The sequence below is a fragment of the Paroedura picta genome, chromosome 8, assembly GCF_049243985.1.
Source record: "Paroedura picta isolate Pp20150507F chromosome 8, Ppicta_v3.0, whole genome shotgun sequence".
Classification (NCBI taxonomy): domain Eukaryota; kingdom Metazoa; phylum Chordata; class Lepidosauria; order Squamata; family Gekkonidae; genus Paroedura; species Paroedura picta.
In genome coordinates, this window is record NC_135376.1 from 87,083,802 (window position 1) to 87,102,860 (window position 19,059).

At 46.0% G+C, this 19,059-nt stretch overlaps 1 long non-coding RNA gene across 1 annotated transcript in view; it reads left to right on the forward strand.

Moving 5' to 3' along the window:
• The window catches only part of LOC143842691 (uncharacterized), an 87,299-nt gene extending 70,436 nt beyond the window's left edge, over nt 1–16,863 (forward strand). The window contains exon 3 of the long non-coding RNA XR_013233294.1: nt 16,650–16,863. This is a non-coding gene — a long non-coding RNA (uncharacterized LOC143842691). The remainder of the gene's footprint in view (nt 1–16,649) is intronic.
• Nucleotides 16,864–19,059: the final 2,196 nt, after the last annotated feature.

The window sequence follows — 19,059 nt, forward strand, 5'->3', positions numbered from 1 at the left end:
ACTCCATGTGGCACAGCAGCTCCTACGGATGGCTTCTCTTGCAGGCTGGTTTAAATGAGATTGTTCCCTGCCATCTCAGCTTTCAGCTGGCCGCTCCTGCAGCCAAAGCAGTCCCAGAATCAGGCTGGCTTTTTTTCCTTCTCAGGTCTATTGACTTGCAGGTGGGCATGTGGGCTAGGATTAAGTCTCTTACTCAATTCCACTTTTTGTCAAAAAGGGACAATAACACCCATGTGTTGGCTGGCAAGGGGATATGAAGCCTAGACCATAATTCTTTGGGTCATCTGACACAGTTCACTAACCTCAGTGGCACCCTGGGGATCCTTTCCTGGTCCCCAATCACGCCCTTGGGCCCCCTTGCCGCTGGGCATCCCTCCAATAGAGAGAATCAGGGAATGCTTCAGGAGGCGTAGACCTCCTTCTGCCCATCCCCTTTCATCTGCTCTACTGTTGCGGTCCAACTGAGCATTTCCAATAAGGCAACATATCTGGGGAGTACTTCAACTCCCCCCTCCATGTTCCCCCACACTTTTTACAGGCTCCTTCCCCTTGTCCCCCCCCCACCGCCGTTTTAACAAATTATCAAAGCATAAATAACCAGTATAACAACAAATGAACACTCCATTTGGTATCTGTAAGTCTCCCGTTTGTAAACAACCACAAAAACAAGAGTGGTTGGGAGGGAAACTATTGGCTCAGCTGCCGTGGGAGTAGAGGCTGGCCCCAGCTCATGTGGTGCCTTTCCTCCCTACTGCAGGGCGCACACCCCCTGCATCCCCTACCCCAACGCTCCATGAAGAGCACTTCCTTCTCAGCCCACCCAACATTGCTTCAATGATGGCTGCCTGGTAAGTCACCGTTGTGCTTTGTCATCCCCGCCCCTTCAGGATTTTGGAAAAATCCCAGGACTGAATCCCATCCCGGTATCAGGATTTGGGATTTTTCAGAAATCCAAACATTTTCCAGTTCTAATAGACCCAAATTGAAAAATGCCAGTTAAAGAAATATTGCATGCCCCTTAGTTGGGCATTTCCATACAGGGGAAGGAAAATGCAAAATACAAGACAATGCCGATTCTCCTTTCCTGATTAATTAGGACATCAAAGAGAAAGCTGGTCTGTCTCTCAGCTGAAAAGCACTTAATGCCAGAGGAGAGCACTTCAAAGTAGAGGCGTGTCTCCACATTGGATAAGGCACAGTGCAAGTAGAAGCAAGGCTTAGGATATGATCCCTTCTTTTTAGAGGAATTAAAATGCAAAAGCAGTCACAAAAGTCAAACGTGAGCAGGGGAACAGGGGCTAGCCGTTCTACTGCACACCGTTTTCACATATATAACTCTCTTGCTGTGCAGAAGCTGCGGGAGCTTGCTCCATGCCGTGAGCTATTGGTACTTAGGGAACAAGTTCATAAGGTTGCTGACCTGGAGAAGCTTAAAGATGCAGAAGGAGTTGTTGTAAATGAGGCTTCCAGGGACCGGTTAGAGTTCTATCTCTGACATGGTGACTGCTCAGGTATCCTGGTGGCCTCACGACAGGAAGCTATCAAATTGAGAAGGATGGAAATAGTATTATAGAAAGGCTCTGCTATTTATATGGTGAATTGACATCCTTCGAGAGAAAGGAGGGAATCCTTGAGATAAAAATAGGTTGCTAGGCAGTTAAAGTCGCCAAGGCAGTATTCTCAGAAGTATTGTCTGTTCCACCTTCTGGTCCAGGTCTAGGGCATGTTCACAATTTTGTGCGAGATAGAAGTGGTGAGAATGTTTATTGCTGTGTTATTTTTTTTAAATAAGATTTTTATTTTCCAAAAGCGTAGAAACAAAGTAGATACATATAATCGACATTGGTAAAGCGGTAGTATAGACTCTAAACATCTTTAACCGCTCCTGCGGAGCGGATTAAATAAAGCCCTAAGGGCTATTGGGGAGGAGTTAGGGCGGGCTCTGTCCGTGATAAAAAGAGGCGCGCAAAGCGCGCCTCCCCATCGGCCGCTTGGCACGGCCTTGCCCGCCAGGGGACTCCTTCCCATAGCCCTCGGGAAAGGAGCAGGGATGCCGTGTCGAAGACGCGGCATCCCTGCTCCTTTCCCGCCACCCCCCAACACCACACTACCAGCTCAGTCCTACAACCCCCCCTCCATAGCCAGCCCCCTTCCTGCCCCGCCGCCGCTGCCTCCAACACAAACAACTCACACGCTGCCGCGTCCAGCCGCCACCCGCTAACCCACCCACGGCCTCCCCAGGCCCCTTCCCGACCCGCTGCCGCTTCACGACACACAAACACCCACCCAGCCACACACTCCGAACCCCACCCGCCACCAGCCAACCCCCCAACCCTCCCCAGACCCCTTCCCGAGCTGCCACCCCTTCCCGAGACAACACAACCCACCCAGCCACACACTCCGACACCCCCCCGCCGCGAGCCAAACCCCCAAACCCTCCCCAGATCCCTCTCCAACCTCCCGCCGCTTCTCAACAAAAAACAACCCACCCTGCCACACACTCTGCCACACACCCGCAGCCCGCTCATCCTCCCACCCTCCCCAGACCCCTTCCAGACACGCCACAATGCCCCAAAAACCATCTGCCTCCTCTACCCCAGCCCCTGTCCCCACACTTCCGAACCCCACACCAACTCACCCTTCCCCCGGCCGCTTCCTTCTCCGCGCTCACCTTCTGCCAGTCCTCCTGCTCCCTGTCCCTCCCTTTCCTTTGCCCTGCTAGCGACGCCGCCAGCCAGTGCGTCTTGCCCACTGGCCGGCAGGCCACGCGAATGAGCCAGTCATGCGCGGACTGACGCGCATGCCTGGTTGCTTGCCCCGACGCCCCGCCCCCGCCCCTAACTGCAGCACGCATGCTCGGACTCCCGAGCATGCGTGCTTCCTTTCCCCATTGCCTGCACCACCGCGCCTCAAAACCGCGCCGCTTACCCTCCTGAAGCCACCACCTGCCCTGCAAACACAGTTACGGAGCCCAGGAACTATGCCTGCACTCTGCCCATTTTTAGAAATGGGCTTTTTTTCTAGTATAATAATAAAAACCCCTCCTTTCCCAGTATATTTTACTTTCTTAAATAGTTCAGATAAGAAATTCTTGAAAAACTTCTTCGGTTTTTCCATTAACACTTAAATGCTTTATAGGTGGTATGTTACACCAAAAGTGATTGCTGCAATTGCAAAAAGTTGTGATAATAAATGGTGGAAATGTGCAGATAAAGTTGGTTCTTTTTATCATATGTGGTGGAAATGTGAAAAAGTGTACAAGTACTGGGTTTTTTCATGCTATAATGCAGAAAATGTGGGATCTGAATTTTCCTTTGAAGCCTGGATATATGCTAAGCCTATCACCGCAATGTCTCCCAACACAAACAAGAAGCCTATTTTTCTATGCGATGATGGCAGCAAGACTAGTTCTGGCCAGTAAATGGAAAACGCAGAAGTTACCTTCAATAGAAGATTGGCTGAGTAAACTGGCGGATCTCCCCACGATGGCCAAATTGACATTAAGTATTACAGTGTTATTAATCTCAATTTTTAGTGAATGAAAGGTTGCCCCCCCCCAAAAAAAAAACAACCTCACAAAACATTTGATTTTAGAAGTAGAAATGGTTCAGGAAGTTGCTAGGAGCCTTGGACAAAAAGGGGATTTCAATAGATTGCTGGGGCTGCTGAGAAACAGAATGCTTTTTGGGGGGGGGGTGCTTTTCAGTGCAGCAAAGGTAGGGTGGAGCCATTTTTCTTATGGTGGAGCCATTCTTCTCAAAGGATGTTGGGAAAACTGGATCAAAATGTGATCATGAGCAGTGGAGCTGGGGAAATGTTACTTAATAATCTTTTTTTGTGCAACAGCCACAATCTGTACCTGTGTCTGCATCTTAGAACCAAATGTTTGTAGTTCCAACCACAGGAATTATTTCTTAGACCTATTCTGCACACAATAGATAATGCACTTTGGAAGTAGATTTTCCTGTTCTGCACAGAAAACTCCAGCTGCCCAAGCACATTGGGAGTGCATTATCCTATGTGTACGGAATGGGCCCTAGTTTGGTCATTGTTCCAAGAACACCAAGTCTGAGCACACTGCGTTCATGGGGTACTCACCTTGCTAGGCTCTCAGTTAACAGTTAACTCTATCGGGACTAAAAGTCCAGAGAAATGCGTTCTCAACAGCACCTTCCATTCACTGTTCGAAGCAGCCTTCTCCAATTGACGTTTTTCTCAACAGATCTGAACCGACATCTTTCTCCAATTTGCCCTTCCAGTCTGACTATTGGCCTGTTCCAGTAACTAGAAGTAAAGGTTGAAAGAGACTTAGCAGAACAGTCCCACGTGCAGGGAGTGCCAGTGGCATTGGGTAGACAGCTAATGGGACGAAGAAAGTAACATTTGTAGCTGACCTGCCATGAACTAAGAGTTTGAAGCTTTGTGGGCTTCAGTCCAGCTTAAGGCCAAAGGAAGGAAAAAGGATATGTCTTTCACTGATGTCAAAGACTCTGACAATGGAAATTCATGTCTGCCTCAAATTCACACTCGTCCAGCTGTGAAGATGCCTGTGTTGAAGACTGGGGGGGAATCTTGCCATAGTCATTCTTAGGCTATATTTTAGGCCTCTCGCAGTCACTTCCAAGTTTAATGTTTGCCAAAGCTGATGTATTTTTCATTAACCCTGTGGTGTACCAAGTATGCTTCAGCTAGACATGGTGGTGTAATGATCTAGAGTGCTTAATTAGGCCTGGGGAACCTGCATCATTTTCGCTACCTTTAAACCACGAATCATTTATGAAAGTAGAAAGCCAGCAGGGGAGCAGGGGCTATCCTTTGTTCTGCGGACAATGCCACGTGTATGATTATCTAAGTAGATAATCTTCTAAGTAGAAATCATGGGTGGGTGTTTGCTGCATGGAGCTTGTGGCTCACAGCAAACAGGTTCATTCCCTTATGGCTAGGGCTGCTGAGGCAGAAAGTGACGTTTGGGGAAGAGGCCCTCAGGGACTTACTAGAACAGTCCCCAGTCTGCTCAGTGCTGGCTTACACACATAACACATGTAGCATGTTCTATGGGCCCTATGCTTTTGTGGAGAGTGAGAGTCTTGAGATCAGAAGACATCAATCTGAGGAGGAGAGATTTATTTTTATTTCTACTTATTCATATTTATATACCGCCCTCCCCAGAGCCACAGGGCAGAGACACGTGATCCAGTTTGATGTCATGGTTAACAGTGGTAGCTTCTAACCTGTCAATCTGGGTTTTGATTCCCTGGTCCTTCACAGCCCACTTATCACAGCTTTAATAGTGCTGTTCTCACAGAGCAGTCCCATCAGGGCTCTCTCAGCCCCATCTACCTCACAGGGTGTCTGTTGTGGGGAGAGGAAGGAAAGGCAACTGTAATCCACTTTGTGACAGCTTTGGGCAACGAAAAGCCAGGTGTAAAAAACAATTCTTCTTCTTTTTCATCCCTTAGACTGGATCACTTCCTTCAACAATGGGCCAATATCCTCTCATACCAAGTATATCCAGTGAAGGGGGTGGGGGGAGGTAAGCTTTTGGTAGTGAGTGATTCAGTCATTAGGAATACAGAGAGTGGGATCTGTATCAGGAGTTTGGACTGCATGGTGACTTGCCTGCCTCGTGTGAAGGTTATGGCTATCACACACTGTGTGAATAGGTTGCTAATGTTGAGGAGAAGCCAGCAGTCATGGTGCATACTGGCACCAATAAAATTGGGAAATGTAATTGTGTGATCCTGGAGGAAAATATTTGGTTACTAGACAGAAATTTAAAGTCCAGAGCCTCAAAAGTAGAATAGGAGGAGTATAGGGATGTTTGAACACCTGCCAGTTCAACTCACTTACAGTTTGCCAATGGTGAGGCAGTTTGGCTGTTCACCAATATTTGCATGAACTGGACACTTTAGCTGCGAGGAGCTGACTCCCAGCTGATGAAGGACCATCAGGGAGTCTGACCCACTTGGTCAGCCAGAAGACAGGTTCTTTAATCACCATTATTGCAAGCTTTGCTGTCTCCTTGGCAAAGATATAGCACATTTAGCGTGTGTGTGTGTGTGTGATCAGAAGTCCAGCTAATCTACCTTTTCCCCATCCTTGCTGTCTGATTGAACTGCAGAGAAAAAGGGAAACCCCCAGTTCTTTTATCTTTCTCTTTTGTAACTCAGAAGCACCGTGTCTGTCCCTACTTAGCTTGTGTGTGTGTGTGGGGGGGGGGGGGGGAGATGAGTTCTTTCTCTTTTGAAAAGTGGACATCAAAAAAGTATGTCTAGCTTGAATAGAAGGGGAGGGACTCCCTTTTTCAATTTCACTGTTTAGCTATTTTGCTATAATATGAGGTGTAAAAGAACTCAATTTCCCACTTGACCCCCTATCAGCTGTAAGTCAACTTCTTACCAACAGGTTGCTGCAAATTTGTTCAGCAGCTGTTTAGCTTGCTTGATGCAATCTGTAGATATCCCTGATTGACTCACAGAACGATTCCACATAGCCTGGTGCAGCCACCACCAAGAGTTTGTGGTGGGGCCTTTTGCCCTACCACTTTATGCATCCTCATGGTGGATGTTTTTATGCAACACACCAGGTCCAACCTGGATTACTTCCTCCAAATGTAGGCAACCAGGCTGTAATGGTTCCACCGCTCCATGGGTGGAATTACAGGGTTTTAAAAAAAATTCACACAAAGGTGGGGTATTTTCAGTCCCGCACTCTGCCCTGAGTGGGGCATTTTCTGTTTCCCCTAGGAAACTGTAGTAGGGGGAGGAACCCCTGTCCACACAGGCCTGGATAGGCTCTGTTGGCCCCTGCAGCAGACCAGGGAATGCAGATATTTTGGTGTTCCCTTGCCGCAGGGCAACAGAGGCCCTAAAGTGTGCCAGGCCCAGGACGGGGCTGGGTCATACAGGGATTAGCCCTGTATACATACGGGCGCAAGCCTAGCCTTTTCCATCCATGCGGAATCAGTCACAGTCTGGTGGTGAATGTTGAACAGGGTGTATTAGTACAGGCTCATTGAGAAAAAAGTGGCATTCTTAATGAATTCCAGATTGTTACCTAAGGTATCCTTCACTTTATCCTTGCACCAGCTGTATAGGGTAAGCTAGGCTGAGAACTTGTGTCTAAAACAAGCTCCTATAGTAATTTCTGTAACTGGGTAAGTACTTGAATCCAGACTTACCCAACACTAGCTGCTGTGCCACATGGGCTTTCTTTGCAGCACTGAATTGTGCTTCAGGTACATAGAGTTTGCTTGCCAGCTTTTCACTCTCCTTTCCCCCTACCAAATTGATTGTGGGCCTTCTCTTCACTGCTTGGTTATTTTTATTGCTTTGTTCCTATCCTTGTAACCTTGCTGTGTTTACGAACCCCCCCAAAAGTCATTTCATAAGAGTTCCTTCTAACACACTATGTAGTTTATGGCTGCTACAAAATAGAATAATGCTTAGCAAATACCTTTAAACAAACTGTAGGGATTTCAGAGGAAACTCAAGAAATAAGAATCAGTTTTTCTTTTAATTTGTATCACGACACAAATCTCAACTGAACACCGAAATATATGGAGCATTTGTTATCAAAACAGGCTTGCTGTTGAAAAAAAAATAGTGCGAGCTTTGAGATTGTTTTTGATTATGAAACAAAATGTTGCTTGTAAAGAAAAATACCAGAAGATCAGATATGTGTTTCAATTGACTTCTTATAAGAGGGAAATTCTGACTAGCTCTGCAGTGTGCATCTTTGTGCTTTCCTTTAGATGATCCTTCTATCCTTGCATTCATTTGTATTTATACATCTACTAGTTGCAAAGCCCGTTCTTAAGAATGGGCCTTGAAAGTGTCCCCTCTCCTGGACCCAAGCCAGGCAGCTTCAGGAGGCTTTGGGCCGCAGCTGGATCAAGTGGGGCAGGTGGGGGCTGGCCAGCTCATTAGCAGGCCTGGGACAGAGCTCCTTAGTAGGCAGTCAGCAGGCCGGAAGGCTGTCATTAGCAAGCCCTCCACCACAACCCTTTGCACAGGGCCCTTTCCCCATACCTGCTGCTAGCTCCAGGCACTGAGGCGCATCTGAGAGCAAAGAGGCTAGAGTCCAGGGATGGAGGGTGGGAGCTGCCAGGGCAGGGCCAATCAGGATGCAGCCTGCAAAGTTGGCTGCACCCTGATTGGCCCTATTCCAACTTGGACAGCCGGACATGTTCCACCCCCCAGGCTGTTTCAAAAATATATAAAGGAACCATGGATAAGGATATTAAGGCTTTCATTCTCCTGACAATTAGAATATGACATTTGATGGAAGGGTTAGGGATGCCAGTCCCCAGGTGGTACCTGAGGATCTCCTGAAATTACAGGTCTTCTCCACACTAAAAAGATCAGTTCTCTTGGAGAAAATGGCTTCTTTGGAGGGTGGGCTCCAAAATATTACACAACACAGTGGTTCCCTCCCTTTACCAAATCCCACCCACTCCTGGCTCCACCCCCAAATCTCCAGATGTTTCCCAACCCAGAGATGGCAACCCTAGGAAGGATTGTAGGGACTTAGAAAACATGTGTGTTGTTGGCATGTAGTTGAAATAATCTCAGCAGCCCTGTTAAGCAAACTTAGTTGATACAGTCAGATTCTGAAGAACTAGATGAGGAATCTTGATTCTGGATGGCTAAATCAAGTTTAATCCCAAGAACTGCTGAAAAGAACTTGAGTTGGCAGATGGACAGGAACTTAAAATATTACGCCCTTGTGGCACTGAGCCATAACACTGGAGTGTTCAAACCCTTAGGTCATTTGTCACTGAGTCAGATTTTTTCAAAATCAGAATTAATGCTATGATTATCAGGAAATCAGGCTGTGTCATTTCCATTAGTTTCAGCAGGAGGAATACTTCAGGGCTTAATGTCTATCCGATATCTAATTAAGATGAAATGTTCAGGGATTTCACCCCTCATCCACGGGATAATTCTTCCAAAATTTCAGGCAGATACTGTACAGAATACTGTGTTCAGTTTTGGGTACCACAATTGAAGTGGGGTGTAGACAAACGGGAGCATGTCTAGAGGAGGGCAATGAAAATGGTGAGGGGTTTGGAGACCAAGCTGAATGAGGAAAAGTTGAGGGAGCTTGGTCTGTTTAGTCTGGAAAGAAGATGACTAAAAGGTGATATGATACTTGAAAGGCTTCATATATAGAGGATGGAGCACAGTTATTTTCTATTGCCCCAGAGTGTTGGACCAGAACCAATGGGTAGCAAGTTATTCAAAAGAATTTTTGGCTAAACATCTGGAAGAAGTTCCTGACAGCAGTTCCTCAGTGCAGCAGGTTTTCTCAAGACGTGATACGTGATCCTTCTTTGGACATTTTTAATCAGAGGCTTTCTGACAGAAATGCTGATTCTGTGAACTTAGGCAGATTGTGAGTGGGTGGGCAGAAGGGACGGTGTCAGTGCTTGGCTCTTGTAGCCCTTTCTTGGATGTCCAGAGAAATGCCAAACTGGCCAGGGATTCTGGAGGTTTTGGGGAGGCATCATTCAGGCATGGTATTGGGGTCACTGTGGGTGGGCAAGTAGTTGTGTTTCCTGCATTGTGCAGGGGGTTGGACTAGATTACTCTGGAGATCCCTTCCAACTCTGTAATCCTATGAAGTATCCCCATATTATATACATGCATCCCTTCAGTTGCTACCAATTTATGGCAACCCCAGCAAGCAGCTTTCAAGACAGAGGTGGTCTTCCTCTGCAGAGTCTTTGTTGGTGGTCTCCAATCCAAGTACTGACCCTCCTAAGCTTCTGAGAACCTTGCCAAAAGGCAGCAAAAATTCTTCTGGGCACATTGGGAGCATAGACCCATTATGCACGGGGGGAATAACGCACATTCGGGGTGGAATGGCGGCAACTAAAATCACTGATAACGCACGGTGCCAGCTGCAACCAGCCGCAGCTTTGGTGCATGCTGCCGAAAAAGCCACGTTCACAAAACGCGGAAAAAAGCGCAGCTTCCAGGTAACCGGGGCGCAACCAGAAGTGGCGCCGGGATCGCCGTGTGTATAATCAGTTACTCTGGGTTTTGCCGCCGTCGCGCCCCACCCCGTGCATAACCGGTGTGCGTTGCGTCTTCCCCCTCCGTGTTTTCCATGTTACCCGAGATCGACGTTTCGGCGGCCATGCATAATGGGCCCTAGAGATGCGCATCCCCCCTTCCCGAGGTTGTTTAAGTGTGAGTTCATGTGAGTATGGATGTCTAAAACTTGTCTCTTCCCATGTCTTAACTTCCAGCCCTCTGCTTTTTAATATTTTTTCTGATCTTTCCCTATACCAGAGCTGTTCAGGAGATGGTAGGTTTCAAACACCCTGGCTTCTATAGCTCAGGTTAGCCTGATGCCATCGGATCTCAGAAACTAAGAGGGATTGGTCTTGGTCAGTCTTTCATTAGGAGAACTCCTGGGAACACAGGTGTCCCAATGTGGAGGCAGGCTATGATAAACCACCTTTGACCATCACTTGCCTTGAAAATCCCAACAGGGGTTGCTGTAAATCAGCTGTGACTTGACTCTACCTCCAGAAAAAAGTCTTCAGACAGTGCGGCACAGTGAATTGATGGGAGGACAGGGTTAAGGTTTCTCACCTGCACGCTCAGGTTTTGTTTAAGATCCCCTGGCTTTTCACGTACTTAAATCAATTAAAATCAATCAATAAATCAGTATTTTTATAGCCCACCCTTACTAAATACTATGGGCAGGTAACAACATGTCATAACAATCAATAAATATATAAAATCATATAAACATTCAGTAAAACACTTAATATTCCGGTAGTAGAAGAGGAAGAGTTGTTTTTATACCCCATTTTTCGCTGCCCGAAGGAGTCTCAAAGTAGATTAAAATTGCCTTTTCCTCTTCCCAACACAGACACCCTGTGAGGCAGGTGAGGACCTGATATTACTGCTCGGTCAGAACAGAAGAAGAAGAGTTGGTTCTTATATGCCACTTTTCTCTACCTGAAGGAGTCTCAAAGCGACTTACAATCATCTTTCTTTTCCTCTCCCCACAACAGACATCCTGTGAGGGAGGTGAGGCTGGGAGAGACTTGATATTACTGCTCGGTCAGAACAGCTCTATCTGTGCTGTGACAAGCCCAGCTGGCTGCATGTGGAGAAGTGGGGAATCAAACCCAACTCACTAGTTTAACCATTAACCATTACAACAAGCTGGCTCTAATTTAGGTTAGAGACAATCTGATCCTTGGAGGCCAGATCTTCCCTCAGTTTTCACCAGTGAGGCTACCACCTCTTGATGGTCCGTCCGGGAACAGATTTGTCTTCCATCTTACTTCCATCTGCTTTAAAAACATTTGTCTGCTCATTGAAATCCCCCGATGTCTGAGAGTCATTATATAATTTATCCTTGATAGTTGTTCTTTCTGGACTTTGGTTCATTATGCCAATAAAGGTTTCTGGCTCTGTGAGATCTCGGATCCTGACAGCTGCTCTTGTTAAAAGAGAGATGGTTTGAGTCTTTGTCGCCTCCAGTCTCCCTCATGGGTGCTAAGTGTGTGGGGGTTTATCTGTTTTCTAGTCCAAAGAACAAGAAATTTGCTTTTTGCTGGGGACAATGCCCCAACACCTGCCTCCATCTCCTGCAACCATGCCTGCATGTTGGTGCATACAAGGTAACTTCTATTCTATGAGTGAATCTCGTGTTGTGGGAAGTTTAGCCTTAGGCCTCTGTTTCTGTTTTCCTGAATGTGTAAGCATGCTCAAGTCAAGCGGCATGTGCGTGTATAATCCCACTAAATAAAATAGTGTATGCACCCAATAGCAATATTTTCATAGAATGAGAAAGGCTGCCAAAAACCTGAGTCTTTGTCATAATTAATGGACAGTTGTAATGCTGGACACAGAAACGCCAACTGAGAGATTCCTATTTGGCAGGAAAACTGGCTAACTGTTATGGTCAGACCCCAGCTGTATCTGCTCTATCTATATCCGTTGAATCACTTCCCCCTTTGTGGCTCTCCTCTTCCCTGCCACTAAGGAAAATGAAACTGGAGAACAAAATACTCAAACAGCTGTCAGACCTAACTGCTCCAAAATGTCAGAAAACTGATTTCCCCCCCTCTGGAAGGGGCTATTTAGATATAAAGCTTGTTTGGGCCACAATTTGGCTTGGAAATCCTATCCTGTACAAGGATGGGCATCGCTCCTGTGAGCATGCTCATCTGCTTGGCACAACAGAATTGGGTGTAAGGCAGGCAATTGTGCTACATGGTTTTCCATTTTTTTCGGGGAGGTGGAAGGATCAAAACAAATTATGGCAAACTTTTGCACAAGGAGACTCAGGCAGCCTACCACAGGATGATGAAGAAGAAGAAGAGTTGGTTCTTATATGCCACTTTTCCCTACCCGAAGGGGGCTCAAAGCGGCTTACAGTCGCCTTCCCATTCCTCTTCCCACAACAGACACCCTGTGAGGTGGGTGAGGCTGAGAGAGCCCTGATATTCCTGCTCAGTCAGAACAGTTTCATCAGTGCCGTGGCAAGCCCAAGGTCAGCCAGCTGGTTGCATGTGGGGGAGTGCAGAATCGAACCTGGCATGCCAGATTAGAAGTCTGCACTCCTAACCACTACACCAAACTGGCTCTCTACACCAAACAGGATGTCATTCCATTCCAGTATTGGGATTCAAGGAATATTGGGAAATACCAATACTTTTAAAGTTCAGTAAATCTGAACCCTCCCAAATTTCCATGTTTTTTTGTTTGCTTGGTTTTTGCATATCACTAACCAGGACAGGATCCAGCTAACTAGAATAAGACCTACAAACAGGAAATCTACTTAATTTTTTAAATTAAAAAATTGATTGGGAGACAAGAATGGGGTGGGCTCTCTCATTTTTCTCCTGTTTTTCTTTTTCTTTCTGTTTAAGGAGGCAGCAGCAGAAGGGGAGGGGGGAGTTGGATTTCAGTATCAAGAGTCTAGAGTGTGCTTCTTTGCAAGCACTTTCTTCTATTCCAAAATTTCTGAAAGGACGAATGAGACTTAGCAGGTGAACAGAGACCATTTACTCCTTGTTTTAGCCTCATTTTGAATTTCCATCTGATGCTGCAAGCCAATGCTTGGCTTTCCACATTTGGGCATCCCCGTGGTCACTTCCTAGGCTGATATCTGCTATATATTTTCTGCATTGTGTTCAAAAAGAGGCAGTCTGCCATCATGCTTTGCTCACGTTCTCCTTTTCCAAGAGGTTTTGGTTAGTCTGACCAATGGTTGCCAATGGTGCCCGTGAGTATCAGTTGAAAACCTGCACAAAACAACCCTATTTGCTGTAATAGCTGGCCGAGACTCACCGCGGATCCGCTAGTTAATGCTGCAGGAAGCGGGAGAAGGAGGATGCAATGTGCCCGATGTAAGACAAGGCATTGTGGTGCATTGCATCAGGGCCAGGCAGGCGATGTGCGGCTTTTTATAGCCGCCACATGTGCTGGGCCTGCCTCTCTGCCTGGTCAGCCTCAGCAGCAGCTTCCCTCCCTCCCGCCCTGTGTTTCCAAGTTTGGAGTTATTGTTATCAGTTTCGTTGTTAAGTCCTGATTGTCAAAACCTCAATTTTGGGCAAGAGGGAGAGCCTGTTGGCAGGGAACCAGCCTGTGAACTAGATTCCTTGGGGTTTTAGGGAGTCTCATTAATGAGGCTGGCTCTGAATGGGCACAGCTGTCCCAGGGCACAGCTGTCCAGGGGCTCCTCTGCCAGGTGGCTGGGAGGATGCCAGACCAGTTGGGTGCCTGCTGGCTCCTCCGACTTAGAGGCCGCTTCCCAGGAAGAATTCCTTTGAGGCAAGGGATCCTCTCTCCATGCTGGGATTGCAGTGGGCCCAGAGCACCTATGGGAATGAGAGGAGCAGCTGGACAGCTGTGGCTCAGGCTTCACCCCTCATGCCAGGCCAACCCTGCGGGGGGTTGATGTTTATTAAAGGCTGTGCCCGGTGGAGACCAGTCGATGTACCCCAGCAGCCCCAGCCTCAACCATAGACCTGGCGGAAGAGCTCCGTCTTGCAGGCCCTGCGGAACGTTGAAAGGTCCCGTAGGGCCCGCAGCTCTCCCGGGAGCTCATTCCACCAGGTGGGGGCCAGGACCAAAAATGCCCTGGCCCTGGTCGAGGCTAGGCGTGCTTCCCTAGGGCTGGGAATGGCCCATTGTCATATTTAGCCACTTTTAAAGGTAATGCAATTGCCTGGTTACCTATGAAGCATGATCTGAATTGAGAAAAAAGGAAACAATGATGTGTTTTTTAAACCAATAAAATTGTACATGCCTCTATAGGCAGGCACATGGATTTTTCCAAGGTAGGTGCTCACACAGCATGATAAAACCACTTTTTGGCAAGAAATCCACTCTTCGTGCTTAGTTTGCCCTGCAGGAGCTTCTGAATGAATTGTTAAACTTCTTGTCAGACTAAGGCATGGTTTCATGTTTTGTGTTCCTCTGGTGTGTGTGTGTGTGTGTGTGTGTGTGAATAATGTTCCATGTAGCTGACACTTGCTTGAGTTTTCTGGATGGTGGACTTTATTTTTCTGACAGCCAATTGATCAGTCTCCTTTGACTGCAGGGGGACTTACTTCCAAATAAATATGCTTGGTCCCTCAGTGCGAATAATACCTTGATCTTAAACATGTTGTCTGAAAGTTAGCCCCATTTATTTCACATAATCCCCAAGTAATGTAGTTGAATGGGTTTGTGGCAGGTGAATTTATGGATGTACGACACATACCGCAGGTTTCCTTTATGACCCATAATCTTAATTTTTCATAGGAACTAGCTTTTAAAAAGTCCTTCGAAGGAAGGAAGTTAGCATTATGTTGGCTTTCGACAATACACAAGTGTTTTCAGCAAATCGGATAAGCTATAATAACATTTTAACCATCTAAAATCTCAACTTGCTAAGGTATTACAAAAATACAAGGTTTATATATGAAAATATATCACACACAACATTAAATCATTAGAAGTTGACTGCTGATGCGCATTTTGGTTGGGGAGGTGTCAAAGTTCTGAAGGGACTTTTAACACATACAATCACTGTTCCATCCCCATCCAATCATATTCAAAGCACATGTCCATTGCTTCATTTCCCATCCGTTGATTGCTCACGCCAGCACTTGATGGCTGAATGAATGTGTGAATGGACTCGCAGTCCAAAAGGGATCTTCTTCTTCCTGACTTATTCACACATGCAGGTCTCCATATGATGCTGGTGCAATTAGTGATGCGGGGGTGACCTGAATGATGCTGGGCCCCGGTCAAAAGCTAATGATAGGTTTCAGGTTCACTGACAAGGTCCTGCCTTCCACCCACAGCTGCATAGCTGAAGGCACTCTGGGAGCTGCCTTCTCTTTCCTCTGGGCCCCTGACCAATGTTGAAGGTTCAGAGGGCTGGAGAAGGAGGCTTGCTTAATGGGTTTTGGTCATTGGCTCCCCTCCTTACATAGGGTGCAGCTCTGCAAAAACCGAATGCCATGGGGGGGGGGCAGTGATGGCAATGGCAAAGAGCCGGGTTCAGGCCACTCACTCAAGGGTGATGGTGGTTCCTCTTCCTACCCCTACCCTGCCCCCCCAAGCTGACTGTTGGCCAGGGTGGCCAGTTTGCTCATCCCTCACTATGGTGCCTGCTCAGTCTTCCATTGCCTGAGTAAACACTCAGAATAGTGGGGGTGGCTGAGGCAGCTGTCCACAGGGTCATACCCCCGCATGGACCCGATGCCCCCTAACTAAGATTGTCCCTCCAGTGAAGAACCAACCATATCAAACAGTTTTGTCTCATCATGCAATTATTTTTATGTGTAAGTCCCATTAAATAAGCTTCTTCCAAGTCATTATAGATACCAGATCTATCCATTGGACATATTGGGAGGTATTGAACTATAGTAATGGGCAGGCTGCTGCTATTAATATGCATTAGCTCCTAATGTCCATTGAGCTTCCTTCCCCACCTGTTGTGTACACGGTCACTCTCAATGGACATGGGTCCTGTGTCACTAGCCTTGCTGTTACTGAACATATTGACATACCAAAGGAAAACGGTCAACAATACATAGAATACTTCCATTAATGCATATATTGCTTTCACATTTCTTTTACATTTTGTGCATTGTTTATTATTATTATTATTATTATTATTATTATTATTATTATTATTATTATTATTATATTTATTCCCCGCCACTCCCTTGCGGCTCGTGGCGGGCTACAACATCTTAAAATCCCCATTAAAACTCCATTAAAACAATAATTACAATTTCAACATTACTATCATTACTAACATGGCATGATCGGCAAATCAACTACCCCCCTCCCACTACTGGCGGGTGGAGAGGGGATCCTGATGGTTTACTTCGGTCCTAGTCCCAAATCCCGGGGGGGGGGCATAGGTCTATGTTGTCAGCCTTTTGATTCTGTTAAATTCATGCATGGTTTTCACATCACAGAGTAGGGCTTTTTAATGGAAATTTCTCTATTTTGGATCTTTCCTTGACTCTTTCCTACGTTATATGCTATTTTACATTATATTTATACCTTTATAAAACCAAGTTAAATTTATGCCATTTTGAGCTGCTAATTTATAAGCCCATGCAAGAAGATGTTAATGACGCCCATTCTGTTGAATTTTGTTTTTACGCTCAGTGGGAAAGGATGAGCAGTTACATTTGAAACGCAGAGAAACAGCATGAAAGTTAAACTCGGAAGCAAACTCAAGTAGACCTACAATTTAATAACATCCCTCCTACTATTCCGTTGTCGTCTGTGACTCAGTCAAGTCTTTCTTTATCCAAAATGTTTATCAAGATCCTTTGACCCATCACTTCATTAGCAAAGCGTAGAGCATTCCAAAACTGTATAGAAGAAAACAGAATTGAAGCTGCCACAATAAAAGCGGGAGTAAACCTGAACCACTGCATGTGATTCTGGCTTTGGCAGAGAAAAATGTGAGCCTTCCCTGCTTTTTCTGTCCTTTTGCTAGCAAATGCTTGTGCCATTACTGAAAAGAACAACTTGAGACCTGGCTCAATTTATCTCTGGGAACGGGCCCACCTGAGAGCGTCTTGATTTCTTAAGGACACTCCAGCGCTGAACTACAACATCACTCAATGTCAGCCTCTGCTTATCTCTCTTTATTTCATTCTTCATTTAATGCGACTGTGATTTGGCAGGCTTTCCTGAGTTCACCTGCAGGGTTAAATAGAATGGTAACGTTGAAATGTAGACAGTAGCAAACACTTCCATCATCTTGGCATGCTTGGGCATGTAGATTTGGAGGGGAGGTAAAATAACTTCACAGCTGACAGCTGAGCAGGAAAGACATGTGCAGAAGACATCTGTACAACAGGTCCGGAGACTGTGAATTGCATGGTCCAAACAGTCTCCATACTTATTCTTTCCTAGCTCAGTTTCTGAGTTCAGAAAACACCATGGCTCTGAGTACAGTTAGCAAGGAGTAACTTCCTGCTATGGACACCTAGCCACTGGGTAAACTGGTCATCTGCACGGTTAACCCAAATGGTCAGGTTGCCACAATTCTACATGAGGGGAATGTAGATGATATTATTATTATTATTATTATTATTATTATTATTATCAAAGCAGCTTACAGTCACCTTCCCTTTCCTCTCCCCATAACAGACACACTGTGAGGTGGGTGAGGCTGAGAAAGCCCTGATATTACTGCTGGTCAGAATAGCTTTCTCAGTGCTGTGGCAAGCCCACGGTGTATTTCCTATGAATGGAAAAATATATGCAGGTTCCATGCCGTCATTTACCTGCACATGGAGAATTCCTCCCCCTCTGCCGGGACAGTTCATTGTCTCTAGATATGCTGTCAGAAGACGGTTTGCAAGGTGAGCCTTTGAACGGCTCTTTGAAGAAAAACTTAATAGACATTAACATTCACCCGTGATTGCCTGAACAATATGAAGTGCTTTGGCTGCCGGAAACAATGTGACGGAGAGACAAAAAGAACGAGAGATGACAGCCAGTAGGAAATAGCGGTGTGAGTATCTATCTAAGATCTTGGAGACCCAGGTTCACATACCCACTCTGCTATGGAAGCTTGCTGGGTGACTTAGGGCCACTCATTCTCGCTTAGGCTAGCATACCTCACAGGGTTGTTGTTTGAATAAAACGGAGAAGGAGAGAATGATGTTGTAAGTCCTTAAATGGAGAGGAGATAAAATGAAGCAAGTCTGTATAGTGATTTTAAATGTATGTGTTTAGACAGGATTCCCCACCCTCGTCTTATTTAATCATTCTCTTCCCTTGCAGTACTCTTCCCTTCCGGTCCACACATTAAATTCTTGCTCAGTCCTGCTTCTGTTGTGCATTTCCTTGGATTTGCTTCTTTCTTTCTTGATGTGGTGGGCTTCAATCCCAGAACTTTCTTTTCTGCGGGTTTCTGAATTCTTTGTAAGTCTGGCAAGAGTGAATATCATATGTATGAATTAATGGGCACAAGTCTGACATCAAAAACCACAAAATTGAAAAACCTGTGGGTGAGCACTTCAACCTTCCAGGACATTCAATAAGGGACCTGAAAGTAGCTGTTTTATTGCAAAGGAACTTCAAGAACAGGCTAGAAAGGGAGATTGCAGAAATGCAAGTTATTACAAAACTCAATATTATGACATACCCAGGACTCAACAGGGACAAAGATTTTTTATCTCACTATTCATACTAACCTTGTTCAACTTGTGTATCCATATTCCTCACTATTTATTTTATTTGTGATAATGTGACTGTAAGATATGGCAATGGAATGGAATTTTGAGATTGACTCCCTGGCCTTGGGGTAAAAAGGTAAAGGTAAAGGTATCCCCTGTGCAAGCACCGAGTCATGTCTGACCCTTGGGGTGACGCCCTCCAGCGTTTTCATGGAGGCCTCAATACGTGGTGGTTTGCCAGTGCCTTCCCCAGTCATTACAATTCCCTGGCAGGAATGTTTCACAGTTATATGGAGATGGATGGAGCAAGCAACATATGGAGACGTGAGAACCTTTGATCACTAATAAAAGGCAGTTTGGTTCTCCCTGTGTAAAGTACA